Raw genomic sequence first — 17,594 nt, forward strand, 5'->3', positions numbered from 1 at the left:
AAAGGACATAATATATAAATAGCAAGTATAATTCTATGAATCTATAAATAGTTAAGATTATATATTGGTAACTAAATGTGCATTAAATAATGATAACTAAAGCGGCATTTTTTTCATAGAGTGCATTTTTGGATTTTTTCATTCTTTTGGAGATTTATGGTGTATGATTTTCCGTTTATTGTTTAAAAAAATTTTTTGATCTTGGTCATCTTTTATATGAAATTTTAACTTTTCATATTATAACTATGTTTATATATGTATATATATATATAAAAGTTCAAAATGAAGATAAAACAAAGAAAAATTATAGACATATGAAAAAAAGGGGGGGGGGAAATAATAAGTAAAAAAATAACAAACAACAGTTTTTAAAAAAAAGGATGAAATTTTATTTAAAAAAACCGGGAAAAAAATATAATCTTTTCATCAGCCCACACGATTATATCCGCAAAACAGAGTGCTTTCTGATATTGTATCAATAAAGCCAAAGCCATATTTTGCGTATATAATCGTAATATATATATATATATATCTTTTCCTCTTTAGTCTTATGCTATTTTAGCATTGCAGATATATTAGGGGGATCGAAAAGTAACGTCGTTTCGGTGCACTAAATATTCGTTAGTCTTCAAAACCAATTCGTTTTTTTTTTCTATTCATTTTCGTTCCGGCATTGAAAGGTTGTTGCTAACAATGGTGATTACATTATTGATTAAAAATAAAATCTTGATAACAAATATCAAATGCACCGAAACGACATTACTTTCCGCTCCCCCAAATATTTAACGAAAATCATTCCTCATTATCTAGTAATATACTTACATTAACACAATTATACATTATATGAAAGTTAAAGAAAAAATAATGTTTTCTATTAAAATTCTTGTAAAAATCTGATGTAATTTTTAAGGGAATTTTTTTACCATTTTTAAAAGTAGTTCAGAAATTTTTAAGAACCGAATACTATTGATAATCTATTACATTTGACTTTTTATTTACAATAAAATAATGTTCATATTGTATAAATAGATTAATTTTTTTATCTTAATACGCAGGCTTAATACGCAGAATACGCAGACAGTATTTATTTGATTCTCAATAATTAATAAAGGTTTTCCTCACTTTTAAATATCCTAATTTTATGAGATAAAATTGCTATTATGGTAGTATTTCCAAGCAATCGCTTTAATTTAAAACAAGAAAACAAAAGATTTAAAAGACTATGCGAAAAATAATCAGAAGTCTAGAAGCGTTCTAGGCCTTAAAGCAACTGAATTGGAAGTTCACTAATTTTGATGACACGAAATTATTACATTTAAACTAATTTAACATTTGATAACAATAAACTTTATACAACTTTTAAGCATGAATAGTTTCATTCACTTTAAATTTAATTGTTAAAGTGTGTTCGCTTTAAACATGTTAACTTCAAGTTTTATCAAAATTCGAGTCACATTTTTAATTAAATCTTATATCATCCAGCTAATCATATTTATGCTTGATTAATCAATTTGGAATTCCCGATTTTAAACTGTGAACATAAAAGCTATGTATGCGCTACAATTTTTTTTCTGTGAATCTTATGTAATTTCTACACTAACACATTCTAAAGACAGCTCGTAGGATTTTTAACGAAAGAATTGCTTTTTAAATTAAAATAATTTAGTGATGCGCACCAATTATATTGCTTCGAATGTATATTACATTTTGCATCAATTTCCAGAAACATTAAATACTAAAATTTGCTAATTAAGAATAGATAATAGAAACAAATATTTTAAATGTAACTTTAATAATAAAACTTAAAGTTTCATTCGAAATAATTGTTTCTATTACCAAAGCAGTTTAATAAAGCCGAATTTCGATTAATCGATTTGTAAAACTGTTTTATTTTTTTCACTAAATATTTATTTTGCAGTTTCCATATTTAGTTTTAATCTGTTTCAATGTGGATAGGTGCTTTACTTGCGTCGCACTAGAGCTGCACAATGAGCTATTGGCGACTGTCAAGGAAACTTCCCTGAAGATGATCTGAAGACATGCCTTCGCAATTTTGATCCTTTGCAGAGGGGATCTATCTAGTGAGGTCACTTCGTCAATTTAGACAGAGATCTGAAGGAAGAGTCAATTTTCTCCAGATCCCTGTACCCATGGTACTACTCAGCGAGCTGATCACAGTACTTTCGATTTCACAGATTTTGCGAGCAGGCATATCGCATGTACTTGGTGTTTCTTAGCAGAGTCCAGGATCAAACCTATGCCCCTCTAGCACTCGCCTTCCAATGAGGTGCACCAGGTTCGAATCCCAGCGGTGGCTGGTCGATGCAAATTCCGTGCACGGCTCGTACCCACCACAGTGCTAGCATAAAATAATCTCAGTGGTAAATGGATCATGAGTTAGAGTCCCTTTATTGTCAGGCTAACCACTAAAGGTTCAGTGTTTTTCTTCATCATGCAATGGAAATGCGGGTTAGCTCCATTAAAAGTACTCCACGAAAGCAAATTTCTCTCAATACTTGATTTAGAAGTTCCCTTGTCTTCTACATTGGATTCGAAATTACAAGATATGGAGTTGAACATTGGTAGTCTTAAACACAAAATTGGGTCTGTTGTTCAACGATGGTTATATATGTATCATACTTATACATTATACAATTACAGCGGGAGGGTATTTAAACCATTCCCCTTCGCTCTAAAATTTTATGCGCGAAGTCGTTTAACTTTTCACCACTTACTAAGAAGAGGGTACATAACAGTTTGCCACTGGTAATTTACCTTTAATGTGCAGTTTTCTTTTCGCTTTTTGAGCTATCTTTCCTGTATAAAAACTAAACTAAAATTATTTTATTATTAATGCTAATTTTCAATGAAACATGAATAATAAGACACGTTTTTGTTTCACTGTTTAGCAAATCTAAGTATCGCTCTACTATGAAAAATGTATATTTTTTAGTGTCGGAAAACTCATTAAACCTTTTAAGCTTTTTGATAAATGCAGTTTTAATATATTTTTAATTCAAATTGCTCTAAATTCTATTATATATTTATAATAATTTCTTACGAGATTAATTTCTTTTCATAAATTATAACGCTTACTAGGTGTTTTAATACATTGTAAAAAAAGTGGAATAGTACATTCCAAAATCAAATTTTTATTAATAAGCTGGTTAAATAAAGAAAGAAATTTCCCATGATGCAACTTCATTATTTTGAAATAAAAAATTGATGACCGTAAATTAATTGAGTATCCTCAAAACTTCAAAAGAATTGTTACTTTTCTCTAGAAAATGAAAAAGTTTTGTTTATTATGCAATACTTTGAAAGGTATGGCTGAAGGGGAAAAATTAATGAGGTATAGTTTTTCTTATATACTAAACTTTTTGAACTAATTTTTTTTAATATTTTTTTAACTAAAAACTTCTTTTTGTTTAAATATTGATTTCTCGAATGAAGACCGCCTATCAAACAAACAAAAAGTTATGCATAAAAATAAAATGTATTAATATTTTGTTAAAATATAACGAGCTCAATTTTATGTTTTTGGCACATTAAATTACTATAAAAAATCTTATAAATTACCATGGTTTTCCTTCTTAAAATTGTAATTCAACTCGAAATTTTTTTTCATGGTTCATTTTTTTTTATAATTAAATGCAAACACTTGAGATATTGAAGGAACTTGGATAATTTTACTATGCTCAATAAGCAAAGAAATCAAAGTATGAAATAAATTTTATTAAAACTATCAAATTTTCATTCAATAAATTGCAATCTTAATGAAAGGCTACTCTGTAAGAAATTCTGGATCAATTTATGATAAAAAGTACCGGCACTTATGGTGAATCATCCGTAAAATCTATTTTACCATAAAAGCATTTTTTCCGTAAAATTTTATAGTATAATTCTATCAGTAATATTTATTTAATTACAGTGATTCAGTGATTTTATTGTAAATACTAATGTATGTAAAAATTAGCATTTATCAAATTCTTTGTTCCATTAAATTTTACAACAAAAATGGATTTTGCGGCAACAAATGCAAGCGCTCTGAGAGCCGATACTTTTTTTTTAATCGTAATTTGATATGGAAACTTTCATGGAGCAGTGGAGTATTTATTTATGACACAGTGTAGTAGAATAATTCTATGAAGTGCAATAGATTATTTACTTATGAAAAACTTACCATTGTTTATCGGAATGCAATCTTCGAGCAAATTGAATTTAAAGTAGAATTTCCACTCCTCTTTGACAGGAAGAAAATCTCCCGACCATAAAGTAAAAAAAATCGGATTTAATTACGGTAAAAAGTACTGGCACAGACTGCAGCTTTCGTAATCTCTTTTATTGAAAATTTATTTTTATCTTAAAATTTTATACCCTAATTTATTTAATTACAGTGACTCACTAATTTTACAGAGAATATTACAGTATAAATTAGGGTATAATAGAATTTTTATTCCGTAAAAATTTGCGTTAAAAATTGATTTTACGATAAAAAGTATCGATACCCTGAGTCCCAGCACTTTTTTCGTAATTTGAGCAGCAATTTTTTACAGTACAGTAGAAAAAAAATTTTCCTGCCAGCTGCGTTATAACTACTTTCAAAAAGTTAGAAAAATTCCCCGTCAAAACCAAATTAAACTAAATTGTAAATGTATGTTATAGTAAATATTTTAATTTTTTAACATAAAACTAAGTATTTAAAGTTTTCCTTGATCCGAAATTCTTTAAAGTGCGCAGCTGTCGTTAGACATTTTTAATATACTCTATCTTAGATAAAGCGTCGAAGAATGAAGCACCTTAAACGGAAAATTTTAAAATTCCCGGCAAACCTTCACTTCACATTCGTTTCGTATATGCCTGACGCAACCCAAATTTGCCTGACGAAGAAGGGAAAGTTAAACATGACATGAAAAAAAAAATATTAAATTTGTTTGAGGCGGAAAAGTTTCTCTGGCGTTTTGCAAATGACTATTTCTTTATTTTTCCCACGTATGTTTGTTTTATTTATTTGGAACATTGATGACAAAATTTGTTTCTCAATTCAGCTATATAATTGCAATGGAGAAAAATAGAATTAGTAACATTAATATTTCAGAATTAAGAGAAGACGACGATACTGGTGGCAAAGAAATATATTAGGACGCTTTAAGTATTATCTGTCTTTTTTTTTTCAAAATGAAACACAGATTTGCCGTGTGTGGTAGAAAAATGTGTTTCAAATATTAAAGAGAAAATGAACAGCGTAAACGGTATTCTCCTAAAATTAAATATTAAAATTAAATATATTTATTTATTTATTTATTTCAGATTATACAAAGTGCAATTAATAATTTAATAATAAGAAAAGCTATTATTAACCTTCCTTTGGATGTTTCTGTTCAAGTTTAATGACATTATTTAATTATTTTGAAGTGATGACATTTTCATCTTAATATATTTTTGCATTTAAATTTTACATTTTCGCATACCTTACAGGTTGATATCTCTATATAACATAAAAACTACGATCTAACTAAGTTTTCCATGTTGTCGGGGCACATTTTTATTAGACGGAAATAGAAAAATGACTGAGTAGGATTCAGTTTCCTCACATCAATATATATATATATATATATATATATATATATATATATATATATATATATATATATATATATATATATATATATATATATATATATATATATATATATATATATATATATATATATATATTGGTTGTTATCAGCATCAAATTAATAAAGGACATAAAGGTATTTTTTTCCTGTAAAATATTTTTGTATCCCAAATTTCAAGGTAATATTTATTTTTCCCATTCTACTCTGCAATTATTACGTTTCTGATTTTGATTGTTTTCTAAATTAAGAGTTTAAAACTAAAATATTTATAAGTTATTTCTATGACATTACTTTATTAAGCTACTTTTTAAGATAAATTAATTTAAATCGGTGTCTAAACTTCTTAAAAAATATTTGGTGCAAATTGCATTAATATACTATTGTAAATGACAGATTCTGTTCATGAAGCTGATCGTTAAATTCTTAATAATGTGACGATTCTTTTTAACTGGGATTTTCAGTAGAATATCCATATTATATAAAACGCTAATACGTATGTATCAATAAAACCGATGATATTTCTTTTCTCGCCTTGGCAACAGTTTTCATTTTTAATTGATAGGCTTCGGCCCGCAAGAGCACGTAGTGAGCATCATATGTCCAATCGGGTGAATTCTCACCGAATTATCAAAAGAATTCTCACAAAATTATCTTCATCGAAGCCGATGCTTTACATTCGGCGTTCAGTACTATTTCATATTGTTACAACACATGGTTTTAGCCCTCAGGTGGGAAAGACTTTAAAACAAAACTTACAACAGTTACTTTTCTCAACAACTGAAATTTAGAATAGTGTGATTACGAAATATATGTGAACTATTGCTGAGCGGTAGCGCTTCACGCTGTCGTGCCACAGGTCCCTGGTTCGATCCTCGGGCTGGGCAAGGTTGACTCAACCTTTCATCCCTTCAGTGGGTCGATAAATGTGTACCAAGCATGATTGGGAACTAAACACTGGGGGTTTCGCGTTCGGCTGACCACCTGACCGGAACATCTGCTCCTGCACCCCAGAGCCCAAGGTCAAGAAAACTGAGATGGGCACAGTAGGCCTTGGCCCAGTATGGGCTGTCGCGCCGCTGAGTTTAGTTTAGTTTAGTTTAGCTTGCAATTTCAAATTAATATTGAAATACACAGATTTGGAATTTTCTACAGTGAAAAGCTTTCGGAACTTCAGTATTCAAAAAAGTATACAAAAGCTAGACGTTAAGAACGTATCCAATGAGCGAGCAAAGCGAGCATCATGAACTACGAAAGCAGTTCCGAGGGTTGGCGAGCGCCAGCGAGCAGGGGGCGAAGCATCCTAGTTTTACTTTATTTCATAACAGTCGTTAAACAGCCGACTCAAATTTTTGTATTTACGACTACCAATGTTCAACTCCGTAGCCTTGTAATTTTGAACCCAATCAATGGAACTCCTGAATCAAGTATTGGGAGAAATCTACCTTCGTGGAAGACTTTTTGATGGAACTCTCCCGCATTGCGTTACACTGAGAGAAAATCCACGGAAACCTCCCACAGTTAGCCTGAGGGCAAGGGGACTCTAACCCATGATCTGTCTACCACAGAGGATATTTTAGCATCACCACTGTAGTGGACACATTGGAAGGCGAACGCTTTATTTCCTGAACCGACATAGATCACAATAGCATATATTAATGTAATTTGAGCGAAAAAAAGAATAATTAAAAAAACTGTAAGACACGGATTCGATACTGTTTAGACGCTGATTTAAATAAATTTATCTTAAAATTTAGACTGATAAAAAACATAGGAAATTATGTTATTATAAAGAAAACAACTCTTTTACTTTTAAGCACTTAATTTTGAAAACTATCAAAATCAAAAACGTAATTATAGCATAAAAATATAAAATAAGAAAAATAAATATTACAAGTCAATTCCTTAAAATTTGGAATAAAAAATATTTTACAGGAAAATAATACCAACACTTTTATGCTGTTGACAACCAAAAAGTATGGAAATTGATGCGAGAAAACTGGATTTCACCCTGCCATTTTACAGTCAGTAAAAATGTGCTACAACAATGGAAAACTATGTTAGGCCATTTTGTTAAATAGAGAAAAAAATCAAAGTATTATTAACTGACTCCTCGATACTACAGCTGAACCATGGTCTCTCTAACAATTCGACTCTAAAGGCCTGGTTTCTTAGGACAGGACGCCGTCAGCTGGAAATCAGCGCTAACCTCTGATTGGTCCATTTGTGAGTTTGATAGTATACGTCATCGAACGCTCATCTGGAACTACAATTGCCGTCCAACTCAACTGCAGTTGGATTACAGCGTGACGTTAACCACAGAAGCAATGGCGGACAACATCCACAAGCACGTTGAAATCAGCCAAGATTTTGATTTTGGCATTAAACAGGGTTCGTCATTAAACATAGCACTCTTCATTTAGCTCAGCTATAATGTGTTTTTTCTTGGACAAAGTCATTATTTGTTCTCTAAAACGCTGGTCGACAATAACAAAATCAATACAAATTCAAAATAAATATTTGTTTACGTTATTAACGCAAGCGCAATGAGAGATAATGTCTGCGTTGGACCGACTGCTCACGCTGAGCTAACAAAAAAGTATTTTTTTGGTGTCAGCTCTACGTCAACTTTCCGCTGACGTGCAGATAAGGCGCTAGTTCTAAGAAACCAGGCCTTGAGCTAACAAACCAGTATTTTGTTGGCGTCAGACGGACGTTGACGTCCCGCTGACGCCCAGATAAGGCGCTTGTCCTAAGAAACCAGACCTTAAGGTAGTTTTCCTCATAATTTATTGTTCATCGTATCTCTTCGTTATTTTTAAGCTCTTGAGATCTTCCGCAACCTCGAAAATTCTTCTTTTCCTTGGTTTTGATTTAACTTATGATCAACTTATAAAGATCCTTTTTAATGCATTAGCTGTCATTCATTATCTTTATGTGTTACAACCATTTGATTCTCTTCGGTTTTACATATTTAGCTTATTACATTCTTTTCATTTAAAAGGTTTTAAGTTTTACATTTGAATCATTTCACATCAGCCCCTCCAACTGGTTCGAAATCGGTTCTCAAGATCTCGGTACTTCCCATTTTTATGTCAAGTTTCTCACCCATAGAATCTATAGGTTTCCAAAACTGGGTTCAGTGGAATCTTAGGTTTTGGTAAGGGCCTTCTAGTGTTTCCGCGAATTTATTTGATTTTTGAAAATTTCAAATTCAATTTTAACATATTCTAACTTTTATTTTGTTTATTTTCCTTTTCCTTACAAAAAAAATCATTAAAAAAAGGCAAAACAAAGATACAAACAAAAAAGTAGCTGAGAAGAAACTGAAATTATTTTTCCTCGGTAAGATCTGATGAAGTGGGGGAAGAAAGGACATCATCCCTCCTTCAAAATTTGTACACTAAAAATTCATTCTGCTCTTTTATTAGTCGCCTATCTTCAGGACTTTGGAGGAGCTTTTGTCCTTTGGTCCTTTTGTCCCTTCCTTTTGAGAAGCTTTTGTCCCTTCCCTTCCCGTAATAAGTAACAAATCCCCTCTTCTTTCCAATATTTTTCCAAGAAAATGTTAAAAAATAAAGTGCTATGTGGATAGCCAATAGCAACTATTTTTTTAAGGAGATTTAAAGATTCTCAGTATATTCCATCATTCGTTATTGTTGGTTCAGAGAATCACAAGCTTTTTTACAATTACAATTTTTTTTAATTACTCTACTTCATATATATGTATTTTAATATTATACATTTTTCAACTAATCTTTATACTTACTTTTATTCTTTTACTTATACTTCATTCACCTGAATACGTAATTCTACAACCGATTATAATTTATTTTTCGTTTGCAAAATAGATACTTATTTTTATGAGTAAATAAATACGCTATTTTTAAATTACTTAATTTTTTTTCTTAAAAAATATATACTTTATCTTTGATGATGCTTTAATTAAGATTCAAAAATATGACTTTAAATAATTCTCTATTATTTTAACTTAATACGTATAAAGAAATTTCGAAGACTGTAAAAAGTTCTAAATAAAATTTATTGCTTCAAGAAAAAAATGTTTAAAATTTATGGCAAATGATATGATGTTTAGATGAGAATTATTTTAAAAGATACTAAATATCTTATCACGATACAATATATAATTGAATTATAATCTTTATTGCAATATCAGGTGTTGAAACTCGTGCCATAAAATGTAAAACGTAGTGTCATTCTACTATTCCAAATCAAGTAACTAAACTTCGAAAAGAAGACAAAGACTTTCGTAATAACTTTACATAGTAGCTGTTAGTAACATTACATGTGCTTTACTTGTACTTGTAAACGTGGAGAAAAATATAATAAAGACTTATGAATAGAAAATAAGAAAAAAGCACTCTTTTTTGCGTATATAATCGTGTGAGCTGATGGCAAGATTATATCTTTTCATTATTTTGAAACTTCTTGATTTTTATTTTTTTTAAATAAAATTCCTAAATATTTTTTTAAAAAAAAAAAATATATATATATATATATATATATATATATATATATATAGGATTTTAAATTTATTTTATCTTAGGCTCTGATATCGATTTTCGGGACGGACACGCTTTATATTCAGTAAAGAGTAAAATCTTATAATTTTATTCTTAGTCACGATTTGGTGATCATGCTGCATGTGTTGATCGTCTATTTTAATATTTAAGAAATCTTCATTTGATACTTTACGGAGCTACTATATCTGCATGTTGTCAAAAAGGTAGCTTGGTTACAAAGATAAGGGAGAAAAATACTCGAAAATGTTCTAACTTTTCAAGTTCCGATTTTCTGAGGGCGCGTGTTATTTAGGAATAATATTATAACTACTCGGTGTGGTACGCTATACCAGAATAACAACTTACAAGTTGAGCAACATACTTGGACTTAGCATAGCGTCATTTGAACTAAGATCCAGCACATGCGCATAAGAAGCAAAGTGACAGTATGTCACCTGTGAACTGGTTATTGACGGTTAGGTACGCTGTTCAGTCAACCGCCATTTTGTTCTTTCTTTCTATATCAAAATGTGTTAGCCGATTTAATCAACATGGATGATATAATTGTATTCTGTACAGTACTGTTTAGCAATAGTGTAAAACTGCAGAACAAATCTACAATAAATAAAAAACGAAAACTTTTTTTCTCCTGCCCAACCCTAGTAGTGGTTAGGAGGAGAGGAGGGTACAAACTCGTTTCAAGAACCTAAATGTTGTTTTTTCATTTATACGTGGGGACTTAACCTTGGTTGATTGGTTTACATTAAACGAATGGAAGCTAGACTTCTTCCCCTATGTATATTCTTGGACATTATTACGACCACGTGACGCGTTAAATAATAAAAACTTTTGAATTTGCTAGCAAGTTTTACCACTTTTGTTATATTTTCTTTTTTTATTAAATAGCTAACAATACTCAAATTCTTTCTCACTTAAAATCCCTCTCTAATTTTAAACAAGATTGGATTAAATATTTAACTGAGTTTAATAGTTCCAAGGCCGATTTTAAGTTATAATGACCATGATGGGCATAACGCTTTCAAGAAAAGCATAAGACACTTATGAACTAAGTTTGACAGCCAAATTAAGAGGATAAATCACAGAAACATTTTTCATGCCTTCGTTATTCTCTTATTTTACCACTCAATAAATATGTTTTTAAAAAACAGTTTAAAAAGAAACTTTTTTAAGAAATTATTTAAATTGGTTTTCTGATTTCTCACCCAGACTAACGGACTATGAAGAAGGAGATTCAATCATGAACTTTGCCGCCTTTATAAAGAACATGACAGTAGTAAATATATCAGAATTCAGAGGAGAGTATTGGTTGGTCATTTAATGCGGTCACTGGAGGAATGTACATCTAAAAGAATTTTAAGGACTAGGATTTGGATACCGGCCAAAAGGAAGACCCAAACTAAGATTGTCCGATTCTGTAGATAAAGACTTCCTTGTACTGAACTGCAAAGGCTAGAGAACCGTTGCCAGAAACTGGTTAGGATGGAATGGAATCCTCGAGATGGTCAGGACCCACCCTGAACTGTCACGCCAATGATGATTCATAGAATTAGGATCGCTATTTTCTTCAGATTTCTTTTTTCTTTTAAGATCTAAGCAAATAGTTAGAATAAAAGAAATTGATTGCTATCAACTTTAAACTTTATGCCAGCGCTTATGTATGTATTATGTGTTATGCGCGTATGCTATTCACCTTTTAGCGCTAAGAGTCTTCCTTAATTTCGAAGCAAGAGAAGCAATTTTTTATAGATATAATATAGTAAAAATTTAAAAATCATAAAATTTATATTTAAATAATGAAATAACTTTAAAGATACCTTTAATAATATATAGTTTTTGGAGTTCAAAAATCTTTAATCTAGGCTAAAGAAAATCTTATAAAATTGATACTGATTTTAGAAATTCAGAAGACATTAAAAAAAAATTAAGAAAAAACATATTACTTGTTCAGATAAATTAGATCGATTGATCAGATAGATTAAGAAGACAAAATAGTGAAAAGAATTAACAAAATTGATTTTCAAAATAATTATTCATAAGAAACTTTGAATCAAATAGTAAATGTCTCATGCAGAAGAAATGAAATCTGTTTGCTGTAAATTAATTGTTTATTATGTGAATAATAGTCATGTATATAAAATGTTTAAGTACACGTTATTTTTAAGAATTAATTCTAAAAAAGCAGAATCCAAAAATATGTTATCAATAAATCAAATTACATACAGGTAAAATAAACCAACAATGTAATTGCTATAAAAATATAGACAAAATTACGCCTTACCACAATTAATAGTGCGATACAATTCGCATAAATGACATAGTTCATGAATCCATTGGCATACATCATGAAAAATAGAGCAAGAAAGTGACTTAGTTTGACGTAATTCCTGGTTCTACTGAACTGGAGAACTAGACAGATGAAAGCTGGTAGTGTTTTAAAGAGTGTCATGAAATAATCTCTATTCTACAGGATGTCCAAGACAATGAATAAAGTTGCTGAGTAAGATGCTTGCTTACGAGAAACCATGTGATGCATTCCAAATGCAAACATAAAAAACATGGGCACATAGATGTATTTCCCGGTTCTCATATCATAGTTAAACTAAATGTTTTCTCTGCAAAAGAAAAAAATCATGTTAGATCCACTTCAAATTTTAGATTTCTCTCCGTATTTAAAAATCATAAGCGATACCACCCACGTAGTTTTGGAAGTTTAACTTTTCGTTACATTTTGTTTTGTTGCACAAAAACTATAAGATTAAGAAACTTAAAATTACGATTGGATGCAGAAATGTGTACAGGTAGGTAGATACTTTATTTACGTCACACTAGAACTGCGCAATGGGCTATTGGTGACAGTCTGGGAAACATCCCTAAGGATGATCCAAAGACATTCCACCGCAATTTTCATCCTCGGTAGAGGATGAAAATTGCGGTGGCATGTCTTCGGGCTACCAAAGCACGGGAATGATTCCCGTGCTTTGGTAGCCCGACAACTAGCGCGCGAAGTCGAGCACTTTACGGTAGAACAGTTTAACGAGAATTGATACCGCGCACCCTCAGTCCCTACGCATGCTGATCAAAGTGATCACCCACCCACTTACTGACCGCAGCCAGTGATGCTTGACTTTGGTGTTCTACTGGGAACAGTATCTTTGCGATCAGTCCACTGCAGGACGGAAATCTGTACAGGGAGTACAACTGAATATAAAAAATAGGGTTTGCAAAAAATAGCTTATAGCAAAAAATACCTCGCCAGCGGCTCTGCATCTAGGGGAAATTCAAGAACGAGTTGAAAGGCGCCTTTTTTTCCTGAATTATCAACTAGTTCGAAAGTTATTGCAATTTAAATACTTTTTCACCATTATTTTTTAAAGCTTGTTTGCCTTAACGTTAGAACGTCGGGAATTTAGATTATCCATAAACGTCAACCGGTGTTTTTTTTTTTGTTTCGACGCCGCGATATAAAATAGATAAAATAATTATAATAACTATGCAATTTCAGTTTGGTTTTAAACTTTTTAATATTATTTCATGTAATGATAATTTTTATAATCCTTCATATCATAAAGAACTGTAGCAAAACTAATTATTTCATCCTATAAAATGAAATCAAACAATATTCATAATAAGCAAAATCGTAATTTTTGTGAGAATGCAAGTTCTTTAATCATTATTTATAGTTTTTATACATAATATTTTGTACATACCTTATTCGCAATGGATACAGTGATATTCAATAGTTCCTGCACATTTTCTGCACACCACTTTCAAGCAAGAGTCGCACATTTTTTTTTTAATTGCATTTCCATTACACTCTTTAATTTCGCACTTCTTACGTTTTTGCGAATTTCTAATTCCGTTTCACGGTGTCTGCTCTGTATAAGATTCGAAAATCGAGTGAAATTTTTTCTATGAGCAGATAAGCAAATGCTATGTAACGAAACGCTTAGACATAATAATTTTAACATAATTGTTTCATTTCCGCTGTGAACCCAATAACACTGCATTCAAGAACAAACAAATGTGCGATAGTACTTTGGGAAATTAGTTTTACTAATGGTTGAACTATCTTTTGTTGAACGACAGCTATTTATGATGTTAAATTGCCTTAGTGTCAAAACGATAGGAGCGGACGTCCTAGGTATATATAGTTGTAAAATCTCTCCTAATTAACCTAGAACCACAAGACAAAACTTTTCCATGATAATGATCGTGAATAGCTTAAACTTTTAATTACCCGAGTCTCTTTTAAATTAAAATTATGTTTCAAAATATCTAACTACAATTGCAAGTATAAATCCTCAAAGTATAAACAGTACGACTCTCCATATTGCTTAAAGAGCCGTAGGATATATGTTGTTCATTGATTTCTTATAATTGCTACTACAATGATTAGCGTTTATGTTCCCTGGACTTTTGATTTAAGATAAATGTGTCTCGCTGATTCCACAATGGATGACAATTGATCGAAAAATCATCATAGTTTAAAGTTGTACCATGATAATGAGATTTGACATAAGGGTATAACTATAAGTGATAATAATGGAAATAATAAAAATCATTGATAATATTGGATTATTACTTAATAATAGAATAAAAAAGAATCTTCTGGAGTGTATAAAATATTCACATAATAAAAAATAATGCTATGTTACAATAATACAATAAATTTAATTGCTTAGAAACAGAACGGAAATCGGATGAAAAGTTTCTAGGTCACCAATGGGACAAAATTGGTTTCCAGAGAAACGAAAGTTGAGGGTTTAAGATTCGTTTTACTCATTCTGTATTAATCACTATATATAATGTAAAATTTAAAATTTTGGAGTACCCTTTTACCACATTTAACACATTATAAATTTTCAAAAACTACAACTCATAAATCACTGATTTTCGAAATAGTGCTGTTCCTTTTTCTAATACATGACTACTTACAAAAATGTCTTCTGTCTCATCACTAATAACAAAAAATTGTTTCAACCTATATTCCATAAATGAAATTAAAATTGAAACTTTATATTATAGTAACCAAACAATTTATATTTCAGCTTAATTTCGCAAACAAACAGTAATTTTTCAAATTGTACTGACATCAAAATAGTATAGAATTCTTAATTCTTCAAATAACGGGTCGAAATTAAATTTTAATAATACCAATGCTCTTTTAAGTGTTATAAAATTCTATATAATCTCCAATAATTATCACCAGGCACTCTAAATCACTGATGTTTATAGCTTTGGTAAAAACTTTAAACTTTAGTAACTAAAATTTGTCTATCAAAGTAAAGAACGTGCCTATTCGTTTAATTTCAAAATACTTTTCCAGTTTTTCTACTTTCGTTTCATTTCAAATAAATATATTTTACTAGTTTTGAGAAAGGTAATGAATAAAGTTAATGAATAAGAGTCGGAAATCAATATTGAAAAATAAACAATATGAAATGTTTCAAAATATTTTATACAATTGCGATTTGTTTTTATTATTAGGTTTTCAGTGGGAATACTGTTCCGAATATCTTAGACCGAAAATTGAATTTGAACTGCTTATTGGTTTAAAATCTTATATAGAAAGTACGCAATACTGGCCATTTTCGACTAACGAGGAAACAAAACCATAGTCCTTTTCGCCTGTCACAAATTACACTTGTTTCAGACCTTTTAAAAAGAAGCTATAAATAAAACTTGAATGTTTAACTAATACGGTCTTATGTGAAAAGAATGAATTTTTAATGTTCAGGTACTGTATTTTATTTCATTGAAAAATGCTAACGGACACCGATTGTAACGTGTTCTTTGAAAATTTATGACTTCCGTTAATATAATTAAAATGTCAAACGGTTTTTTTTTTTTTTTTTTTTTTTTTTTTTTTTTTTTTTTTTTTGAATTAAACAAATAGAGCTGTATGTTAAAAAGAAAGGGAGATTGCATGTAATTGAATCATTTACTTTAATGCAGAGATGCCAACTTTCTCCTGACAGCAAATATGTATTTTAAAGTGTTAGTTTATCAATTGTGATTCTTGGTTTTATAAATTCAATTTAGTAGATTTTCATCCACCACTATTTCTAAATAATTCGTAGGCTTATATAATTCACCACTTGATATTGCATATGTTACGCTATACCTTTTAAAAAGTAAGCGAAAATAATCAAATATTTGCAAAATTTACATGTATTAGTTATTTAGCGTTTTTTATTTAATTATTTTGGCGTGTCCGGAGCAGTTGGCATCTCTGTTAATGTGAAACAATTAATTAAAATTTAGTTTAATTGAAATTCAAATTGGCAAGTTTTGATACTCCTCAGTATCAAATCGAGAGCTGGTTATTGGGAGATTAAATCATATCAGATAAATGAAGCTGAATCGTACTATAAAATGTACTAAGAACTGACTTTAATAAAAAAATCTTGTATATAAAGGAAATTTTATTTTATTTATTAATTTTTTTACTTGTAGACTGATTTACAAAGTTTATATTCAAACACGCATTTCATCGTATATTAAAATTCACACATCCCAATTCATTCCTAAATGATTAGGATGTTTTTCAAAATGTCTCAGTTCAGTTGCTCGAAAATTTTTATCAAGTTAATACCATTTACTAAAGCTAATAGGTTTCCTATTTGTTGAACATTACGTCGATGAGATAATAAATACCATAATTTAGAAAGAGTGCAGTGCTTAGAAAATATAAAAGCTACAATACATGTCAAATCATTTAAGTTGGAACAGAAATTCACTAGGATATTTATTACATTGCTAAATATTCAATTGCTGAAAAGCGAATGTTTTTTATGTGAAGAGTGATATTTAAGTATTTTTTGCTTCCTCTCTTTCCTTCTGCGTAAAAATATGCATTCTATATACTTATTTATCTATGTATATCTATATATGAGTTCTATATACTGATTTATCTATGTAGTATATCTATATACTTATTTATTGATTACCGTTCCAATGCATTAATTGTAAAAAAACCTAAAGATTCGATGGAGTTTTATCTATTATTTTTCATAACGTTGTCATGCCCCATAGACTTTCTTTCTTTCTTTTGAAAGTTTTAAATCAAGTTTTATCTTAATTTAAAATTTTCCGCTTAGATTTAAAAAACTTCAAATGCTTACCTTAATAAGAAGTCCATGATAAACAAGGGATTTGATTTCATACTAGTTGAATGAAAACACGTTACAAACAATATAGAATATATTAGTAGCTTTTAAAGTAGTGTATCAATATTGAAACGCCGGATAATCCTAACTTCTGTGTTGTATCCGTTTTTTGTAATCTTTTTCTTTCGTAAAAGAACTTTCTAAACTGCTTACTTTTAATTAATTCTAAAAGATTTGCAAGTCATTATCAAAGTATCTTTTCGTTTTTTTTTTTTATTTGTCGGCTGTGAATAAAAGCTATCTATTCTATTAGCTTTTATCCT

The 17,594-nt window shown here is 29.9% G+C and overlaps 1 long non-coding RNA gene across 1 annotated transcript; it reads right to left on the bottom strand.

The window, feature by feature from the left end:
• Window positions 1–12,248: 12,248 nt before the first annotated feature.
• On the bottom strand, window positions 12,249–17,592 carry LOC107442493 (uncharacterized). Its single transcript, XR_001583869.4, has 2 exons — window positions 17,287–17,592; window positions 12,249–12,774 (listed from the first exon to the last, which is right to left on the bottom strand). It is a non-coding gene; the product is annotated as an uncharacterized LOC107442493 (long non-coding RNA).
• Between the last annotated feature and the right edge of the window lie 2 nt (window positions 17,593–17,594).

This window comes from Parasteatoda tepidariorum, chromosome 2 (genome assembly GCF_982258835.1).
Source record: "Parasteatoda tepidariorum strain Cologne lab strain chromosome 2, Ptep-v5.0, whole genome shotgun sequence".
In the NCBI taxonomy this organism is placed as follows: domain Eukaryota; kingdom Metazoa; phylum Arthropoda; class Arachnida; order Araneae; family Theridiidae; genus Parasteatoda; species Parasteatoda tepidariorum.